Source organism: Leucoraja erinacea, chromosome 5 (assembly GCF_028641065.1).
Source record: "Leucoraja erinacea ecotype New England chromosome 5, Leri_hhj_1, whole genome shotgun sequence".
Taxonomy (NCBI): domain Eukaryota; kingdom Metazoa; phylum Chordata; class Chondrichthyes; order Rajiformes; family Rajidae; genus Leucoraja; species Leucoraja erinaceus.
Genome location: NC_073381.1, coordinates 80,901,347 through 80,921,119, shown reverse-complemented (window position 1 = coordinate 80,921,119; position 19,773 = coordinate 80,901,347).

The following is a 19,773-nucleotide window of genomic DNA, read 5'->3' as shown; positions in this document are numbered from 1 at the left end:
TTGTAAAGAGCCATCCAATTTTTTTAGTGTTCAAATTTAGAGATACAGTGCAGAAACAGGCCCCTCAGCCCACTGAATCAGAGTCGACCCACACACTAATACTATCCTAAACATACTAGGGACAATTTACATGTATACCAAGCCAATTAGGCTACAAACATGTACGTCTTTGGAGTGTGGGAGGAAACTGAAGATCTTGGAGAAAACATACGGGGACCACAGGGAGAACGTACAGACAAGCTTCTATAGTCTCTGGCGCTGTAAGACAGCAACTCTATCGCTGTGCCACCGTGCCTCCCTTAGATCTGGCAGGCAAGGTTGCAACCTCATTGGAAATGGCAATGCAAAATGCCAACGAGTTTTATCCATCACCTGGAAGGCAACCTTAGTATTAAAATCCCAAATGATTATTGCTCTGCTTTCCAATGATTGCCTTGTCAAACCACAATGTTTCAATCCAAGGCAGATTGTTGAGCTGGGGTAGTTGGTAAAACCATGGGTTCATTGTGTAGCATTGGTGCCAGTGGCTAGAGAAACAACTCGAGGCATCATGAAGGCTGAACAAAACCACAACGTGAGCTAATTGCCAGCAAGTTTTAGTTTTAATAAACTGTACATACCACAAGATGGAGAAATAAAACTGAAGTAAAAGATGCTTCAAACACTTCCTAGAATCAGAGATTGAAACAGCATGGTGCAAGGCTATTGGCCCATCATACTTGGGCTTGTGTATGACATTTCTGAAGACCCTTCATCTTCTAAGAAGGGTCTCGACTCAAAATGTCAACCATTCCTTCTCTCCAGAGATGCTGCTGAGTTACTCCTGCATTTTGTGTCTATCTTCAGTTTAAACCAGCATCTGCAGTTCCATCCTATACATACATATTTAATGTATGCCTTCTCTTACCTCCAGTTTCCGCCCCTCTACTTTCAGTCTGAAGAAGGGTACCGACCCGAAATGTCACCCATTCTTTTTCTCCGAAGAAGCTGCCTGACCCACTGAATTACCCCAGCACTTTGCGATATCTTCGGTAAATACCAGCATCTGCAGTTGCTTTCTATACATAGAAAAGTACAGCATAGGAACAGACCCGATGACCAACAATGTCTGTGCCGAACATGTTTCCAGGCTAAACTAATCTCCTGTGCCTGCATGTGATCCACATCCTTCCTTCCATTCCCTGCATATCTAATTGCCTGTCTAAAAGCTTCTTAAATTTCACTATTGTATTTGCCATCACCACCAACCTAGGCAATGTGTTCCAGGCACCTATTACCCTCTGTGTAAAACAAAACTCGCCCCACAAATCTCCTTTAAACTTTTCCTTTATGAGAGGAATGGATCAGGTAGATGCACAGAGTCTCTTGCCCAGAATAGGTGAATTGAGGATCAGAGGAAATAGGTTTAAGGTGTAGGGGAAATGATTTAATAGGAATCTGAGGAGTAACTTTTTCCACACAAAGGGTGGTGGGCATATGGACCATGCTGCCAGAGGAGGTAGTTGAGGCTGGGACAACCCCAACATATAAGAAACAGTTCGATAGATACAAAGATAGGACAGGTTTGGAGGGACAAGATCAAGTGGGACTAGTGTAGCTGGGACATTGTTGGCCGTTGTGGGCAAGTTAGGCCGAAGGGCCTGTTTCCATGCTGTACGTATTTTGTCTTTTTATGACTGTTGCAGATCAATTTACCTCTGGGATAAATAACGTTCTATCGTATCGTATCACTCTAATATTATCAAGCTTGTGCCACTCTTTTGACAGCTCACTCTCGTTAGTCCCATTGACCAACCCTGAGACGTTTTCATTCAAGTATTTAATTATTTTACTAAGGCATGTTAGATCTACTGCCATCAAAATTCAGACCGTGAATCCCAGATCAGCACAACACACTGTGTGACGACATAGAAACATAGACAATAGGTGCAGGACTAGGCCATTCTTCCCTTCGAGCCAGCACTGCCATTCAATATGATCATGGCTGATCATCCAAAATCAGTACCCAGTCTATTTATTCTGAGGCCCTCTGGCCCTAGACTCTCCCACTAGTGGAGACATCCTCTCCATTTCCACTCTATCAAAGCCTTTCATTACTTGGTAAGTTTCGACAAGGTTCCCCCTCATTCTTCTCTACTCCAGGGAGTACAGGCCCAATGTTCATCTTACCCAGGATCATTCTCATAAACTGTTATGGTAAAAATATTATCATTCCAGAATTTATATTTATATCTTTGAGAGGAAGCACTTGTTTAAAATCTTATTGGATTGTGACCCTTATCTACCACTGTTGACGTCCTCAAGCCTTGGTGGTGGGCCGGCTAAACCTGAGCGGTTGATACTCCAGATAGCATGGTGGCACAGCGGTAGAGTTCCCGACTTACAGCACCAGTGACCTGGTTTCGATCCCAACCAAGGGTGCTGTTTGTACGGAGTTTGTACATGCTCCCCGTGACCTTGCATGGGTTTTCTCCGAGATCTTCGTTTTCCTCACACACTCCAAAGACGTACATGTTTGTAGGTTAATTGGTTTGGTATAATTGCATCAATGTAAAATTGTCCCTAACATGTGTAGGGTAGTGTTAATGTGTGGGGATCGCTGGTCGGTGCGAACTTGGTGGACCAACGGGCCTGTTTCCGCTCTGTATACCTAAAACTGAAATACAAAAGAGCCCAGAATAAAAATGTACAAAACGGAGAAATCTGTTTCGAACTAGAAAATATTTAATGACCAAACTCTTCCTATTTTACCTTCCTGTTGGGTGAGAGATGAACTGATCCGAAACAATTATAACTCCAATTAATTCTGGACGAACCAAATCTCTTAATAGAAAAGAACTCAAGGGAACGAAAAATGAAAGGGTTAAATGAAAATGGTCTCACAAATAAATGGGAGCAGTTCTGCTGGAATCAGATCAGACGATGTAGCTGTCAACACGTGGTCCTGTGATTATATAATGAAAGAGATCAAAAGGTTCAGTTCTAGGAACCATAATATCTCTGCAAATTCCATCTGATATTGAAACCAGCTGCAGCTAGGACGCTTTGCATTAGGTTAATAAAGAGTCCTTGAGTTCAGTGTAACTGTGCAGTGATTAAGTAGGTAAGGAAATTGATGTAATATTTTCATCAGCTAGCAACTGATTAATGGCCCACGCAACAATAAATTAGAAATCTGATTTAAAAAAAAAAAAAAATTGTTGCAGTTCAAATTGTAAAGCCAAAGGTGGACTGGGTGGAATATTTTAACAGCTACAACATGCATCAGCGCAGCGCGTCTCCAGGGAGAGAGTGTCTGGGAGATCTATCTGGACGATGACGGGGACGTTAATGGGAAATAAAGGAGCTCGGGTTTTGACGAGGAAGATCGTGAATGCCAGGGAAAGGAAGAGCTGGCTTGTAATGGAAATAAAAGAAAGCAAAATCCGCGGATGAAGAATGGTGGAAATGTGAAATTAAAATAAGGTGAGGGGGGCAAGATGGAACAGCAACCAGAGGGGCAGGTTTTTCACTCAGAGTGTGGTATATGGAATGAGCTGCCAGATGATATAATTGAGGCAGGTTCTATCATAGCACTTACAAAGATATTTGGACAAATGCATGGATAGGTTTAAAGGGAATGGGCACAAAATACTGGAGTAACTCAGTGGGAAAGGCAGCATCTCTGGAGAAAAAGGAATGGGTGATGTTTCGGGTTGACATCCTTCTTCATTCTAAAGAAGGGTCTTGATCTGAAATATTACCTATTCCTTCTCTCCAGAGATGCTGCCTGACCCATTGAGTTACTCCAGCATTTTGTGTCTACCTTCGGTGTAAACCAGCATCTGCAATTCCTTCCTACATTGGACAAGCTTAGATAGGGTATCTTGGTCAGCATGAATGAGATGGGCCTGTTTCCATGCTGTATGGCTCTATGACTCTAAAAACAGAAAATGTTGGAAATATATGATAGGTAAGGTTGCATTTTTGGAGAGTGAAACTGAATTAACATTAACATTAGAATTGAATATGCTTTAATTTTTAGATGGCTTCAGGAGAGGAGATTTTTTAGTTTTAGTTTAGTATAGACATAGACAATAGGTGCAGGAGTAGGCCATTCGGCCCTTTCGAGCCAGCACCGCCATTCAATGTCATCATTGCTGATCATCCACAATCAGTACCCTGTTTCTGCCTTCTCCCCATATCCCTTGACTCTGCTATCTTTAAGAGATCTGTCTAGCTCTCTCTTGAAAGCATCCAGAGAACCAGCCTCCACCACCCTCTGAGGCAGAGAATTCCACAGACTCACAACTCTGTGTGAAAAAGTTTCTCCTCATCTCCATTCTAAATGGCTTACCCCTTATTCTTAAACTGTGACCCCCTGGTTATGGCCTTCCTCTAGGTTTATGCTTACTTTCTCATCCTTCTATTGATATGCCCAGCCCTCTCCATGAATGACAGGATCCCCCTGATGAATCCACGTTTCAATAGTACTTCCCCTCAAATTGGGAGACCCCTGCACACACTACTCCAGACTCCTTTTCCTAGATAACTCCTAATCTGCCTTCCCTGTTTCACTGCCACCAAAGTGACTGATAAAGGGCCCTCACCCGTTGTACTTCCCCTTTTCCCAACTTGACTCCTTTTAGATAATAATCTGCCTTCCTGTTCTTGCCACCAAAGTGGATAACCTCACATTTATCCACATTAAACTGCATCTACCATGCCTGCCCACTCATCTAACCAGTCCAAGTCGCCCTGCATCCTCATAGCATCCTCCTCACGGTTCACACTGCCACCCAGCTTTGTGATATCTGGAAATTTGCTAATGTTACTTTTAATCCCTTCATCTAAATCATTAATGTATATTGTAAATAGCTGCGGTCCCAGCACCGGGCCTAGCGGTACCCCATTAGTCACTGCCTGCCATTCTGAAAGGGACCTATTAATCCCTACTCTTTGTTTCTTGTCTGCCAACGAATTTTCGATCCGTAAGCACTCTACCCCCAATACCATATGCCCCTAATTTTGCCCATTAATCTTCTATGTGGGACCTTATCAAATGCTTTCTGAAAGTCCAGGTACACTACATCCACTGGCTCTCCCTTGTCCATTTTCCTAGTTACACCCTCAAAAATTCCATAAGATTAATCAAGCATGATTTCCCCTTCATAAATCCATGCTGACTTGGACTGATCCTGCTACTGCTATCCAAATGTGCCGCTATTTCATCTTTTATAATTGATTCCAGCATCTTCCCCACCACCGATATCAGGGTAACTGGCCTATAATTCCTTGTTTTCTCTCTCCTGCCTTTCTTAAAAAGTGGGATAACATTAGCTACCGTCCAATGCACAGGAACTGTTCCTGAATCTATAGAACATTGGAAAATGATCACCAATGCATCCACAATTTCTAGAGCCACTTCCTAAGTACACTGGGATGCAGACCATCAGGCCCTGAGGATCTATCTGCCTTCAGTCCCATCAGTCTACCCAACACCATTTCCTGTCTAATGTGAATTTCATTCAGTTGTAAGAAATTCACCCTCGAGATACAGTATGGAAACAGACCCTTCAGCCCACGGAGTCCGCACCAACTAGCGATCCCTACACACACTGGGGCCAATTTAACATATATCCATTTACACCAAGCCAACCAAGGTCTTTGGAGTGTCGGAGGAAACCAAGGATCTCAGAGAAAACCCACGCAGGTTACGGGAGGAAGCATACAGACTCCCTACAGACAGCACCCGTGGTCAGGATGGAGCCCGGGACTGGCGCTGTAAGGCACCAACTCTAACTCCAAGCACAGGCTCGGTAATCGTTTCACTGAACATTTCCGCTCAGTCCGTTATAACCAACCTGATTTCCCGTTTCCTCCGCACTTCAACTCCCCCTCCCATTCCCAATCTAACCTTTCTGTCCTGGGTCTCCTCCATTGTCAGAGTGAGGCCCAGCGCAAATTGGAGGAACAGCACCTCATATTTCGCTTAGGTAGTTTGCACCCTAGCGGTATAAACATTCTCTAACTTCAGATAGCCCTTGCTTTCTCTCTCCATCCCCTCCCCAGTTCTCCCACTAGTCTTACTGTCTCCGACTACATTCTATCTTTGTCCCGCTCCCTCCCCTGACATCAGTCTGAAGAAAGGTCTCGACCCGAAACATCACCCATTCCTTCTCTCCAGAGATGCTGCCTTAGCCGCTGAGTTACTCCAGAATTTTATGTCTATCTGCGATTTAAACCAGCATCTGCAGTTCTTTCTTACACAGTTGTTGTAACAGTGCTGGATGCCTGAGACAGAGAGGTTGGGGTGGAACTGAGTTGGAGAACTAACTTGATCTAATTTTCCATGAATTCATGACTTCGGTCTCCAACTGATTGAAGTTTCCTTGGAGTTAGTTTCCTTGCATCTCCTTTTCATGTCTGTTTGACTTTCAAATTCTCTTCCCTCCTTTCTGAATACTGTGTCCACAATTGTCAAGGTTCAATTTTCTTTCATTTCCTCTTCATTTTTACAGTTATTTATTTTAGCTCAGACTCCATTTTCCTTTCATTCCTCGTGATTATGTTTTGGCTTCTGATGCCGTCGTGTCTTAAATTTTAAATGTCCATGTCAGAGTACTTTAATGTCCCTTTTCCATATAACCACATCCAGTTTTTCAAAGGTTACACAAAAAAGCTGGAGAAACTCAGCGGGTGCAGCAGCATCTATGGAGAGAAGGAAATAGGGAACGTTTCGGGCCGAAACCCTTCTTCAGACTGATCGGGGGCGGGGGTGGGTGGGGACAAGAAAGGGAAAAGGAGGAGTAGCCCGAAGGGTGGGGGATGGGAGGAGCAGGGGGGCTGAGGAAGGGGAGGAGACAGCAAGGACTAACAAAATTGGGAGAATTCGATGTTCATGCCCCCGGGGTGCAGACTCCCCAAACGGAATATGAGGTGCTGTTCCTCCAATTTCCAGTGCTGCTCGCTGTGGCCATGGAGGAGACCCAGGACAGAGAGGTCGGAGACGGAGTGGGAGGGGGAGTTGAAGTGCTGAGCCACCGGGAGGTCAGCTTGGTTATTGCGTCCGAGCGAGGTTTCAGCGAAACGATCGCCCAACCTCCGCTTGGTCTTCATTATAGATCTCTGACATCTAGAGCAGTTACTTAGATTAGGTTGGAAGAGATGCAGGTAAACCTCTGTCGCACCTGGAACCTTGGGTCCTTGAACGGAGTCGTGGGGGGATTAAAGGGACAAGTTTTCTCTTGCGGTTTGCAAGGGAAAAATGCCCGTCGAGGGGTGGACCGAGAGGGAATGGAAGAATGTCCAGGGAGTTATGGAGGGAGCGTCCTTTGCGGAAGGCAGATTTGGGGGGAGATGAAATCCAGTTTTTTCAAATGTTTCCCGAGGGGTAATTCATAGATGTCTGACAATAGGCTCTTGACTCTTTCACTTCACATACATCGCGGTGCTACCCGTGATTATGTAATTTCCACCCTATATCATTTGCATCTGACAGCCAAGATAGCAAACCAACACCCCAACCTCATGAGGAAACTGAGGGTATTCAGCATGTCTCCAATGACACTTACCAGCTTGAAGATGGACACAAAGTGCTGCAGTAACTCCGCGAGTTAGGCAGCATATCTCTGGAGAAGTAGGATGGCCGGGACCCTTCCTCAGACTCCAGAGGGGGGAACAGTGAGAGAGGGTCTCACAGAACTCTTGTTGGAGAGAGGAGGAGAACTTTTTAGAAGCAGGCACATCTTGAGGGGAATCTGCAGTGGAGCAGACAAAATGTGTAGGAAGGAACAGTTGCTGGTTTATTCCGAAGATAGACACACATTGCTGGAGTTACTCGTGGGGGGAGGTGTCATAGAGTCACAGAATCATACGGCGTGGAAGGCCCTTCGGCCCAACGCCCACACCGGCCAACATGACCCAGCTATACTAGTCCCACCTGCCTGTGCTTGGTCAAAATCCACCCAAACCTATCCTATCCATGTACCTGTCTAACTGTTTGTTAAACGTTGGGATAGTCCCAGTCTCAACTCCCTCCTCTGGCAGCCTGTTCCGTACACCCACCATCCGCTGTGTGAAATGGTTACCCCTCAGATTCCTATTAGGGTCAGGCAGCATCTCTGGAGAAAAAGGCAAAGAAGGATCTTGACCCAAATCGTCACCCATCCATTTTCTCCAGAGATGCTGCCTGACCCACGGAGTTACTACTGCACTCTGTTTTTATCTACGGTGTATAGCAGCATCTTCAGATCCTTTCTGCACTCTTACAAACTTCTAAAAATACATGTTAGAAAACATATTGTGGAATTCTTTGCTTCAGTCTGTGGAATTCTCTGCCTCACTGTGGAATTCTCTGCCTCAGACGGCGGTGGAGGCAGGTTCACTGGATGCTTTCAAGAGAGAGCTAGATAGGGCTCTTAAAAATAGCCAGGGGATATGGGGAGAAGGCAGGAACGGGGTACTGATTGGGGATGATCAGCTCGAAGGGCCAAATGGCCCACTCCTGCGCCTATTGTCACAATTGTCTATGCTGTCAGGTTGTATCGCAGCTTGGTTTGGAGACAGCTCTGCCCAAGACTGCCCAAGAAATTGCAGAGTTGTAGATGTAACCTAGTCCGTCACAGAGACCAGACTCCCCGCCATTGGCTCCATCTACACTTCATGCTGCCTTGGAAAAGCAGCCAGCGAATAAGTTTGCAGATGGCACCAAAATTGCTGGACTGTGAGGCTACATAAATGGGCAGAGAAATGGTTTCAATTTAGTTTATGGTCACATGTAGGGGTCACAGCTTAAGGGTAAGGGGGAAATCCTTTAAAACCGAGATGAGAAGAACCTTTTTCACACAGAGAGTGGTGAAGCTCTGGAACTCCCTGCCACAGAGGGTAGTTGAGGCCAGTTCATGGGCTATATTTAAGAGGGAAATGGTTTGGCAATTTAGTTTATACTGGTCACCATGATCATTTGACGGTGCAGATGTACGAATGGCCTACTCCTGCACCTAATTCTATGTTTCTGTACCGATATACCAATCACAGAGTCAAGGAGTGATACAGTGTGGAAACAGGCCCTTTGGCCCAAGTTGCCCACTCAACAATGTCCCAGCTACACTAGTCCCACTTGCCCGTGCTTGGTCCATACCCCTCCAAACCTGTCCTATCCATGTACCACGATTGTGTTTATATATGGTATTATCTGACCTAATTGAGTAGCATGTACCCACTGTACCTCGGTACGCCTGATAATAATAATAAACCTAAACCTAAATTCCTCCTTTTGCCTGAAGGTTAATCTTCAAATCACATTTTGCATCAAACTTTTGGTTCAGTTTCATTTATTGTCAGATGTAATGAGATACATTGAAAAGTTTGCATTGGGAGGATCCACCCTCCCAGTCCCCGTCTTGCAGGCATAGGTCAACATTCCTCCGTTCAATTGCTCAAATTTCTTCAACAACCAAAGAAGGGCAGCACGGTGGCGCAATGGTAAAGTTGCTGTCTAACAGCGTTAGGGACCCAGGTTCAATCCTGACTACAGAGCTTCAATCCTCACGCCCAGCCCGAGAGCCGCCCAGCCTCCCAGCATGAGATCCCCTCACAAAACCCCTTCCCCCACACAACCCCTCCCCCACACCCCTCCCCCCACACCCCCCCCCAACACAACCCTCCCCCACACAACCCCCTTCCCCCCTCCCCACACAACCCCTCCCCCCCACACCCCTCCCCAACCCCCCTCCCCCCCACACAACCCTTCCCCCACACAACCCCTCCCCCCACACCCACACCCCCCACACACCCCCCCCCCCCACCCCAACCCCCCCCACAACCCCTCCCCCCACACCCCTCCCCACCCTTTCTTCCCCCACCCTCCCCCCACACCCCTCCCCCACACCTCCCCCCCACACAACCCCTCCCCCCACACACAACCCCTCCCCCACAACCCCTCCCCCCAACCCCACCCCCCCCCACAACCCCTCCCCCCACACAACCCCCTCCCCCCCACACACCCCTCCCCCCACCCCCTCCCCCCACACAACCCCTCCCCCCACACACCCCTCCCCCACCACACCCCTCCCCCACACAACCCCTCCCCCCACAACCCCTCCCCCCCACAACCCCTCCCCCCACACAACCCCCCCCCACACAACCCCTCCCCCACACAACCCCTTCCCCCACACCCTCCCCCCACACAACCCCTCCCCCCCCACAACCCCTCCCCCCCCCACACAACCCCTCCCCCCACACAACCCCTCCCCCCACACCACCCCTCCCCCCCCACACAGCCCCTCCCCCCACACAACCCCTCCCCCACACACCCCTTCCCCCACACAACCCCTCCCCCCACACAACCCCCCCCCCCCACACAACCCCTCCCCCCTCCCCCCACACAACCCCTCCCCCCACACAACCCCTCCCCCCCACACAACACCTCCCCCCACAACCCCCCCCCACACACCCCTCCCCCACACAACCCCTCCCCCCACACAACCCCTCCCCCCCACACACCCCTCCCCCCACACAACCCCTCCCCCCACACACCCCTGCCCCCACATAACCCCTCCCCCACACAACCCCTCCCCCCACAACCCCTCCCCACACACCCCTCCCCCACACAACCCTTCCCCCACACACCCCTCCCCCACCAACCCCTCCCCCACAGCCCCTCCCCCACCCCCCCACAACCCCTCCCCCCACACACAACCCCTCCCCCAACACACACCCCCTCCCCACACCCCTCCCCCACACAACCCCTCCCCCACACAACCCCTCCCCCACACAACCCCTCCCCCACACACAACCCCTCCCCCCACACAACCCCTCCCCCACACAACCCCTCCCCCACACAACCCCTCCCCCCCCCCCCACACACAACCCCTCCCCCACACACCCCTCCCCCACCAACCCCTCCCCCCACACAACCCCTCCCCCACACAACCCCTCCCCCACACAACCCCTCCCCCACACAACCCCTCCCCCACACACCCCCTCCCCCACACAACCCCTCCCCCACACAACCCCTCCCCCCACACAACCCCTCCCCCCACACAACCCCCTCCCCCCACAACCCCCCCCCCACAAAACCCCTCCCCTCACAACCCCTCCCCCCACACAGCCCCTCCCCCCACACACCCCCTCCCCACCCCATTCAAAAGAAGCAGAAAGAATAAGCCCGGTGATGTTTGGCCCCTGTACTGGGGCAGCCAAACTCGCAGTCCTTGGTCCTCGGCTCGCAGTCCTCGGGTCACACCCGCCCACCTCGCTCGTGGGAGGCCTCCCCTCGGGTCGACCCCCCCCCACTTGTCCCTCAGCGCCTAGTGGGGAGGCCTCCCCCTCCTCTCTGCCCCCCCCTCCCTCTCTGCCCCCTCCCCCCTCCCTCTCTGCCCCCCTCCCTCTCTGCCCCCCCCCTCCTCTCTCTCTCCCCCCCCCTCTCTGCCCTCCCTCTCTGCCCCCCCCTCTCTGCCCCCCTCCCTCTCTTCCCCCTCCCCTCTCTGCTCCCCCCCCTCTCTTCCTTCCCTTCCCTCTCTATCTCCTCCCTCTCTGACCCCTCCCTCTCTGTCCCTCCTCCCTATCTGCCCGCTTTCTATCTGGCCTCCTCCCTCTCTGCCCCCTCCCTCTCTGTCCCCCCCCTCCCTCTCTGTCCCCCCTCCCTCTCTCTCCCTCCCTGGTCCCACCCCTCTGCTCCCTCATTCCCTCTCTGCGCCCCCTCCCGCTCTGCTCCCCTCCTTCTCTGTCGCCCCCCTCTCATCCCTCTCTGCCCCCCCCCCCTCCCTCTCTGCCCCCCTCCCTCTCTGCCCCCCTCCCTCCTCTCTCTGCTGCCCCCCCTCCCTCTCTGCCCCCCCCTCCCCTCTCTTCCCCCCCCTCTCTGCCCCCCCCCTCTCCGCCCCTCCCTCTCTGCCCCCCCCCTCTCTGCCCCCTCTCCCCTCTCTCTGCCCCCCTCCCTCTCTGCCCCCCCCCCCTCTCCCCCTGCCCCCCCCTCCCTCTCTGCCCTCTACCCCCCTCCCCCCCTCTCTGCCCCCCCCTATTTCCCCCCCCCCCTCTCTGCCCCCTCCTTCTCTGCTCCCTCCCTCTCTTCCCCCTCTCTGCCCCATCCCTCCCCCCCCCTCCCTCTCTCTGCCCCCCTCCCTCCTCTGCCCCCCTCTGCCCCCCCCTCTCTGCCCCCATCCGTATCTGCCCCCCCTCTCTGCCCCCCCCTCTCTGCCCCCCCCTCTCCCCCTCTGCCCCCTCCCCCCCTCTCTGCCCCCCCTCTCTGCCCCCTCCCTCTCTTCCATCCTCCCTCTCTCCCATCTCCCTCTCTGTCCCCCGTCCCTCTCTGCCCCCTCCCTCTCTGTGTGCCCTCTGTCCCATGACTGCTCCCTCTCTGCTCCCTCCCTCTCTGCGCCCCCCCTCTCTGCCCCCCCCCCCCCCCCATCCCTCTCTGCCCCCCCCCCTCCATCAGTCTCTGCCCCCCCCCCATCCAACAGTTGCCCAGTATCGGCAATGGTTAAACCAGATCATACCACTCCCAACTGTTCAATGCAGAGGGCCATGTAATGACGGATCAGGGCACAAAGCATTGAAGGAACACACACAGAGAGTGGTGAATCTCTGTAATTCTCTGCCACAGAGGGTAGTTGAGGCCAGTTCATTGGCTATATTTAAGAGAGAGTTAGATGTGGCCCTTGTGGCTAAAGGGGATCAGGGGGTATGGAGAGAAGGCAGGTACAGGACACTGAGTTGGATGATCAGCCATGATCATATTGAATGGCGGTGCAGGCTCGAAGGGCCGAATGGCCTACTCCTGCACCTAATTTCTATGGTTCTATGTTTCTAATGTGTCAGGCAGCATCTTTAGTTTACACAGAAGATAGACACAAAATGGTGGAGGAACTTAGCGGGACAGGCAACCTCTCTGGATCGAAGGAATGGTTGATGTTTCAGGAAGTCTTAACTGCACACAGGGCTGCATGGTGGCGCAGCGGCAGAGTTGCTGCCTTGCAGTGTTTGCAGTGCCGGAGACCCAGGTTCGATCCGGACTACGGCTGCTGTCTATACAGAGTTTCTGCATTCTCCCCGTGACCACGTGGGTTTTCTCCGAGATCTTTGGCTTACTCCCACACTCCAAAAACGTACAGGTTTGTAGGTTAATCGGCTTGGTATAAAAATGTAAATTGTCCCTAGTGTGTGCAGGATAGTGTTAATGTGCAGGGATCGCTGGTCGATGTGGACTCGTGGGTCGAAGGGCCTTTTTCCGCGCTGTATCGCTACACTGAACTAAACAGCTTGCTTCTTCCCAAGCAGAAATATTGTGATTCTATACAATATATATGTACCACCATCCCTGTTTTGCAATTTATTTTCTTTCATTATCATATCCAAATGGGGCTTAGCTGACTGCCAAGTGGAATTATTTTCCAGAGTTGTACACATTGGAGTTGAAGAGATTACAGAGGACAGATTAACACGTGGAATGCAGCCGTTGAGAGAGTCTTGCCAAAACCCTCACTGTCCCTTCTGGCAATGCATTCCTTCGTACATGAAGCTCCATGCTATCTACAGTTATTTTGGAATTAATCTTCAGGCTCTTTGGCTCTTGGTGAGTTTCTCGTTCGATTCAAGGAATTGGAAAGCGTTCCTTACATGTGGGATTTCAATTTCCTTTGTTTTTTTGGATTTGCATTTAGTTTCAAGAAGTTCTTACATCCACGTCGGATCTCATTAATAGCTTCCTGAGATTGCAAGGGAACTTAAAGGTATCTCCCATATATTGCCAAAAATAACAATACAATCCTGATCTCAATGTGAATACATATTTTCCCTGACATAAACTCATAAATTGTGGAATAGAAAATGTAAACACCTTCGGCTTGATGTACAAAAATGGCGATATCCCTTTCATCAAACTAAACATATGGGTTTGTAGGTTAATTGGCTTGATATCAATGCAAATTGGCCCTATTGTGTGTGTAGGACAATGTTAGTGTTAGTGTGTGGGGGTCACTGGCCGGTGCGGACTCGGTGGGCCGAAGAGCCTGTTTCCGCACTGAATCCCTAAACTTAACTAAACTAAACTAAACAAAGGGTCTAGAGAAGGATCTCGAACCAAAACGTCGCCCCTTCCTTCTCTCCAGAGATGCTGCCTGTCCCGATGAGTTTTGTGTCTAACTTAAACTAAACTAAGGTTGAGCGGGCTTAGATTATTAGCACACTTGCACTATCCTACACACACTGGGGACAATTCACATTTATATCAAGCCAATTAACCTACAAATCTGTACGTCTGGAGTGTTGGAGGAATCCGAAAATCTTGGTGAAAACCCACGCAGATCACGGGTAGAATGTACAAACTCCGTACAGAGAGCACCTATAGTCAGCATCGAACACGGGTTAATTGGCTTGGTGTAAATGTAAATTGTCCCCAGTGTGTGTAGGATAGTGTTAGTGTTAGTGTCAGTGTTAATGTGTGGGGATTGTTGGTCAGTGTGGACTCGATCGGCCGAAGGGCCTGTTTCCTCGCTGTATCTCTAAACTAAACTAAACTAAACTAAACTAAACAGAAATCTATAAAGAGGAGAAAGCCCTTTCAGATCTTGGAGCTGGTTAGTTATTATTGATGTGTAGAAAGGAACTGAAGATGCTGGTGCTGATGCTGGTGCATACCGAAGATGTCTGTCTGAAGAAGGGTCCCGACCCAAATCCTTTTCCTCCAGAGATGCTGCCTGACCCGCTGAGTTACTCTAGCACTTTGCGTCTATTTTGTCATTACCAATTGTCATTGGTTGCATCCACCTGCATGTTTCTTACCAAGGGGAAACCTCTCTTGCAATCCTGATGTGCAGAGCCCCAAATTGAACCCAGGTGGGAATTGACCGAGAATTTGGACAAGTGAAGTAGTTTTTTGTAGAAACAAGGAACTGCAGATGTTGGTTTACGCGAGATTTATTTGCTAAATTACTCCAGCACTTGAATGAATGAATGAATGAATAAAACATTATGCTTTATTGTCACGTGAGGCAACAAAGGTATGCAAAGAGTTGCCACATAAAGGAACTCACAAAGTTACAAGTATCCCATTTTAACACAAACCATTTTTAACACTTTCCATTGTGGTCCCCCTTAGTTCTCAGTGGTCCCCCCCCCATGCCAGGTCCTCCTTTGTTCTGCCTCTCCTTTGTGTCTATCTCTGGTATAAACTACCAACTGCAGGTTTTGTTTCTTCATCTTAAATTCTCCAATTTTAGATATCTTCCAACACTCCCCCCCCCACCCCCCCTCCACTTTCTTCTCCACATCCTTCACTTACATGCCCCCCCCCCCCCCCCCCCCCCCCCCCCCCCCCCCCCCCCCCCCCCACACTTTATCTGCCTCTCCTGGACTCGCACCTATTTTCTAGGCCCAACTTGCCCACTCCGGCCAACATGTCCCAGCTACAATAGTCCCACATGCCCGCGCTTGGACCATATCCCTCCAAACCTGTCCATCCATGTACCTGTCTAACTGCTTCTGAAATGTTGGGATAGTCCCAGCCTCAACTACCTCCTCTGGCTGCTTGTTCCATGCACCTAGCACCCTTTGTGTGAAAAGGTTACCCCTCAGATTCCCATTAAATGTTTTTCCCTTCACCTTAAACCTGTGTCCTCTGGTCCTCAATTCACCTACTCTGGGCAAGAGACTGTGCATCTATCCGATATATTCTTTTCATGATTGTGCACACATCTATAAGACCACACCTCATCCTCCTGCACTCCAAGGTGTCCCAGCCTTCTCAGCCTCTGCCTAAAGCTCACACCCTCTAGTCCTGGCACTCTCATAAATCTTCTCTGTACCCTTTCCAGCTTGGCAACATCTTTCCTAAAATGCTCTTTATTAGTTTTCAGTTTTATACAATCCTTATACATTCCCATACCCAGCCAACCAACTCTCCTTCTCCTCAAAATTCCTATTCTCTCGCAACTATTAAAATATTCAGAACTGTTTTCACAGATTGTATAAAATTGAATAACAGCATGCTTATTCACTCTGAACTTCCAAAAATGTGTTTCCCAAAATTGGACACAAAAAAGTGGAGGTGTAACTAAGTTGAGTTGTAAGTGGCACTGTGGCTTAGATGATAGAGTCATGGCCTCAAATGCCAGAGTTCCTTGTTCGATCCTGACCTCTGGACGCTGTCTGTGTGGAGTTGAGTATACAAGTTGGGAGGTTATGTTGCAATTGCACAAGACGTTGGTGAGACCGCATTTAGAGTATTGGGCACCATGTTATAGAAAAGAAGTTTGAAAGGGTTCAGGGAAGATTTACCAGTATGTTGCCTGGTCTAGAGGGTCTGAGTTATAGGGAGAGGTTGAGTAGGCTGGGTCTCTATTCCTTGGAGCGCAGGAGGATGAGGGGTGATCTTATAGAGGTGCATAAAATCATGAGAGCAATAGATTGGGTAGATGCACAGAATCTCTTGCCCAGAGTAGGGGAATCGAGGACCAGAGGACAAGGTGAAGGGGAAAAGATTAAGTTTAGTTTAGTTTAGTTCAGAATCTGAGGGGTATCTTTTTCACACAAACTGTGTTGGGTGTATGGAACAAGCTGCCAGAGGAGGTAGTTGAGGCTGGGAATATCCCAACATTTCAGAAGCAGTTAGACAGGTACATGGATAGATAGGCTTGGAGGTATATGGTCCAAGCGCAGGCATGTGGGACTATTGTTGCAGGGACATGTTGTGCCAGTGTGGGCAAGTTGGGCCGAAGGGCCTGTTTCCACACTGTAGACATACATAGTCAGGATCGAACCTGGGTCTTAGGCGCTTTTTGCAGCAACTTTAACGCTGCACTGCCATGCCGTTGGTGAGGTTGAAGATTTCCTTGCATTCTGAGGTTATGACAACCCTACCAAAAGTGTGCAGGAAGAACAAATAAAATCTGCATTTATATTTACATAGGAAATGGATCTTAAAGCAAAATTATCTTGGAAATAACCAGAACCAAGTTTGTCATTTTTTCAGGGCGCTAGCAGAAGGGTTTGAGTTTGCATGACATCCTTCAACAGTAAATGAATATCAACTAATGCAGATGCTGGAATTCTGCAACAAAAACAAAAAATGTTGGAAGCACTCAGTTGTTCAGGCAGCATTTGTGGGAAAGGACCAAAAAATAATTAACTGCCCCAAACTAATTTTTTTGTTTAGTTTAGTTAAGTTTAGTTTAGTTTAGTTTAGTTTAATTTAGTTTAGTTTAGTTTAGTTTAGTTTAGAGATACAGTGCGGAAACAGGCCCTTCGGCCGCTCTGAGTCCTCGCCGACCAGCGACTCCCGCACATTAACACTATTCTAAGCACACTAGGGGTGTTACAAATTTAGCAAAGCCAAGCCTGTACATCTTTGGAGGGTGGGAGGAAACCGGAGATCCCAGGGAAAACACAGACAGGTCACGGGGAGACCAGCACTCATAGTCAGGATCAAACTTGGGTCCCTGGCGTTATTAGGCAGCAAATCTACCGCTGCGCCACTGTGCCGCCCTAAATCTTTTTACAAATGCTGCTTGACCAGCTGAGTATTTCCTCCATTTTTGGTTGTTGCTTTTGTCTTCCATTTGTGCTGATCATTTTACAGACTATATGAGTGGGAGAGTCTAGGACTAGAAGTCATAGCCTCAGAATTAAAGGACGTTCTTTTAGGAAGGTGATAGGGAAACATTTATTTAATCAAAGGGTGGTGAATCAGTGGAATTCTTTGCCACAGAAGGCTGTGAAGGCTGCCAGTGGATATTTTTAAGGCAGAGATAGATAGATTCTTGATTTGTGTGGGTGTGTCAAAGGTTATGGGGAGAAGGAAGAATAGGATTATGAGGGAGAGATAGATCAGCCATGATTGAATGGCGAAGTAGACTTGATGGGCTGAATGGCCTAATTTTACTTCGGAGACACATGAGTGATTCCGTGAAGAACCCCGCCAGTCCGCATGCGCATCATTACGTCTGACGCATGGCGCAGCGATTGGCTGGGAGGTGCAGCGCTCCTCCAGCGGTAAGTTTAAAAAGCCTCAGGTAAGTGTCAAACTTCGTTGGAGGTCGTTTCTGCGCTTGTTAAATCTTGTTACAGGAGGGCAAGTCCAAGCATGGAGAAATCATTGAGAGCAAGGCGAGCCATTGCAAAAGTAACTAAAGACCGCGGGAGTGCGGGTAGCGGGTGGCCGCCTAGTTCATCAACCGAGTCGCTAATAGTAAGACCAGCGACTGCAGACTTGGTGTCTGAGGGCACCGTGGGTGCGCCGGTGGGGAGTAAAGGCACCAGGAAGTCTGCACGGCCGATAGACTCAGACGAGTCCGGTCGGGAGGGTTCCCGTCCGAGAATGGATACCGTGTTTGGTCAGGGTATCCAGGATAGAGCTCCTAATGGAGAGGATGCTCCATCAAGACGCACTCCAGCAGGAGGAATTGTGTCGGTGCCGGCCTCCAGCGTCACCTACTACAGTGCTGCTTAATGTCTCCCTCTTGGAGGAGGAGAGCATAACGGGTCAGTATGAGTCTGATGCCGAATCTGTGGGCTTAGCAGTGGAGGCTACCCCAAGGGATGAAGGGCACGAGCCGGAGGTTCCATTCCTGGCAGCAAGATTTGCCATCCCGACAGATTCCGGAGAACCGCTGGGTGAAGAATTGGCTGCCAGCATAAATGACTTGGCCTCACACCAGCTTCAGGAGCTGACCATGGATGCAACAGCCAAGTAGTATGACACCCCGGCTCATTGTATCCTGCTTAAAGTGCCGGCCGTAAACCATGCCATCTGGGGCCATATGGGAGTAGGCATCAGGGCGCAGGAGATGAAGCTGCAAAGGGTGCTGAAGCTACTTGCTTCGGTCATTACGGCATTCGGGAGGTCGGTGGATGGTGGGCACCTGACTGAGGTTCAGCAGGATGACCTGGCTCTCATGTGCAATGTGTACTTTGAGATAAACTGCCTTAGAAAGAGCGCCATCCGCCCTACAATCAACCCGAAGTTCGCTGCCCTGTGTAAGCCTAGCAACATCCAGCCACCAAATCTGCTGTTCGGGGAAGACCTCGCAAAACGGGTGAAGGAGCTGGACGACGAGGCAAGAACCGTCGGGCTCATTAAGGCACCAATGACCAGCAGAACCCTTTCGGAAGCAGTATCCCTACAAGCGGTTTGCTGAAACCGGGTCCGGTCAAGGACCAAGCCGGCCATTCAATGTGTGCAGCTGGCGCACTCCAGCAGGAGCACGCGCAAACATGCTTTTTCCCACCAGAACCAGGGGACAAAAAACTCTTGGTAACCATGGAGGTAGGTGGGTCTGGTGCTTGTCGAAACATATGCAGTGAGAATTACCTACCAGTTGGGGGGAGATTACACTGGTTTCTGAAAGAATGGTATGGGATAACATCAGAGTTGTTTATACTGCAAAGTATACAAGGGTTTCAAATTGAATTCATTCCCAATTTGTGTCCACCTATACAGCATACACAAAGGTGGGCACTCATTTTCTCACAAAAAGAGATTTGGTGGTTCAAGCTGAAATTGAAAAACTATATATAAAAGGTGTAATTGAGAAGACAGTTTGTCAAACTCACCTATTCGTATCTAATATTTTTCCTAGACCAAAGAAAGATGGTGGGTGTCGGATTATTTTGGACCTGACAGAACTTAATCCGTTTGTACAGTACAAACATTTTAAAATGGAAACATTTGCTACTGCCAAGCAATTGGTTTCCAGAAGGTGTTATATGGCATGTATAGATCTAAAGGATGCATATTACTCAGTGCCTGTTCATAAAGATCATCGGAGATATTTGAAATTTAGCTGGATGAGGCAATTG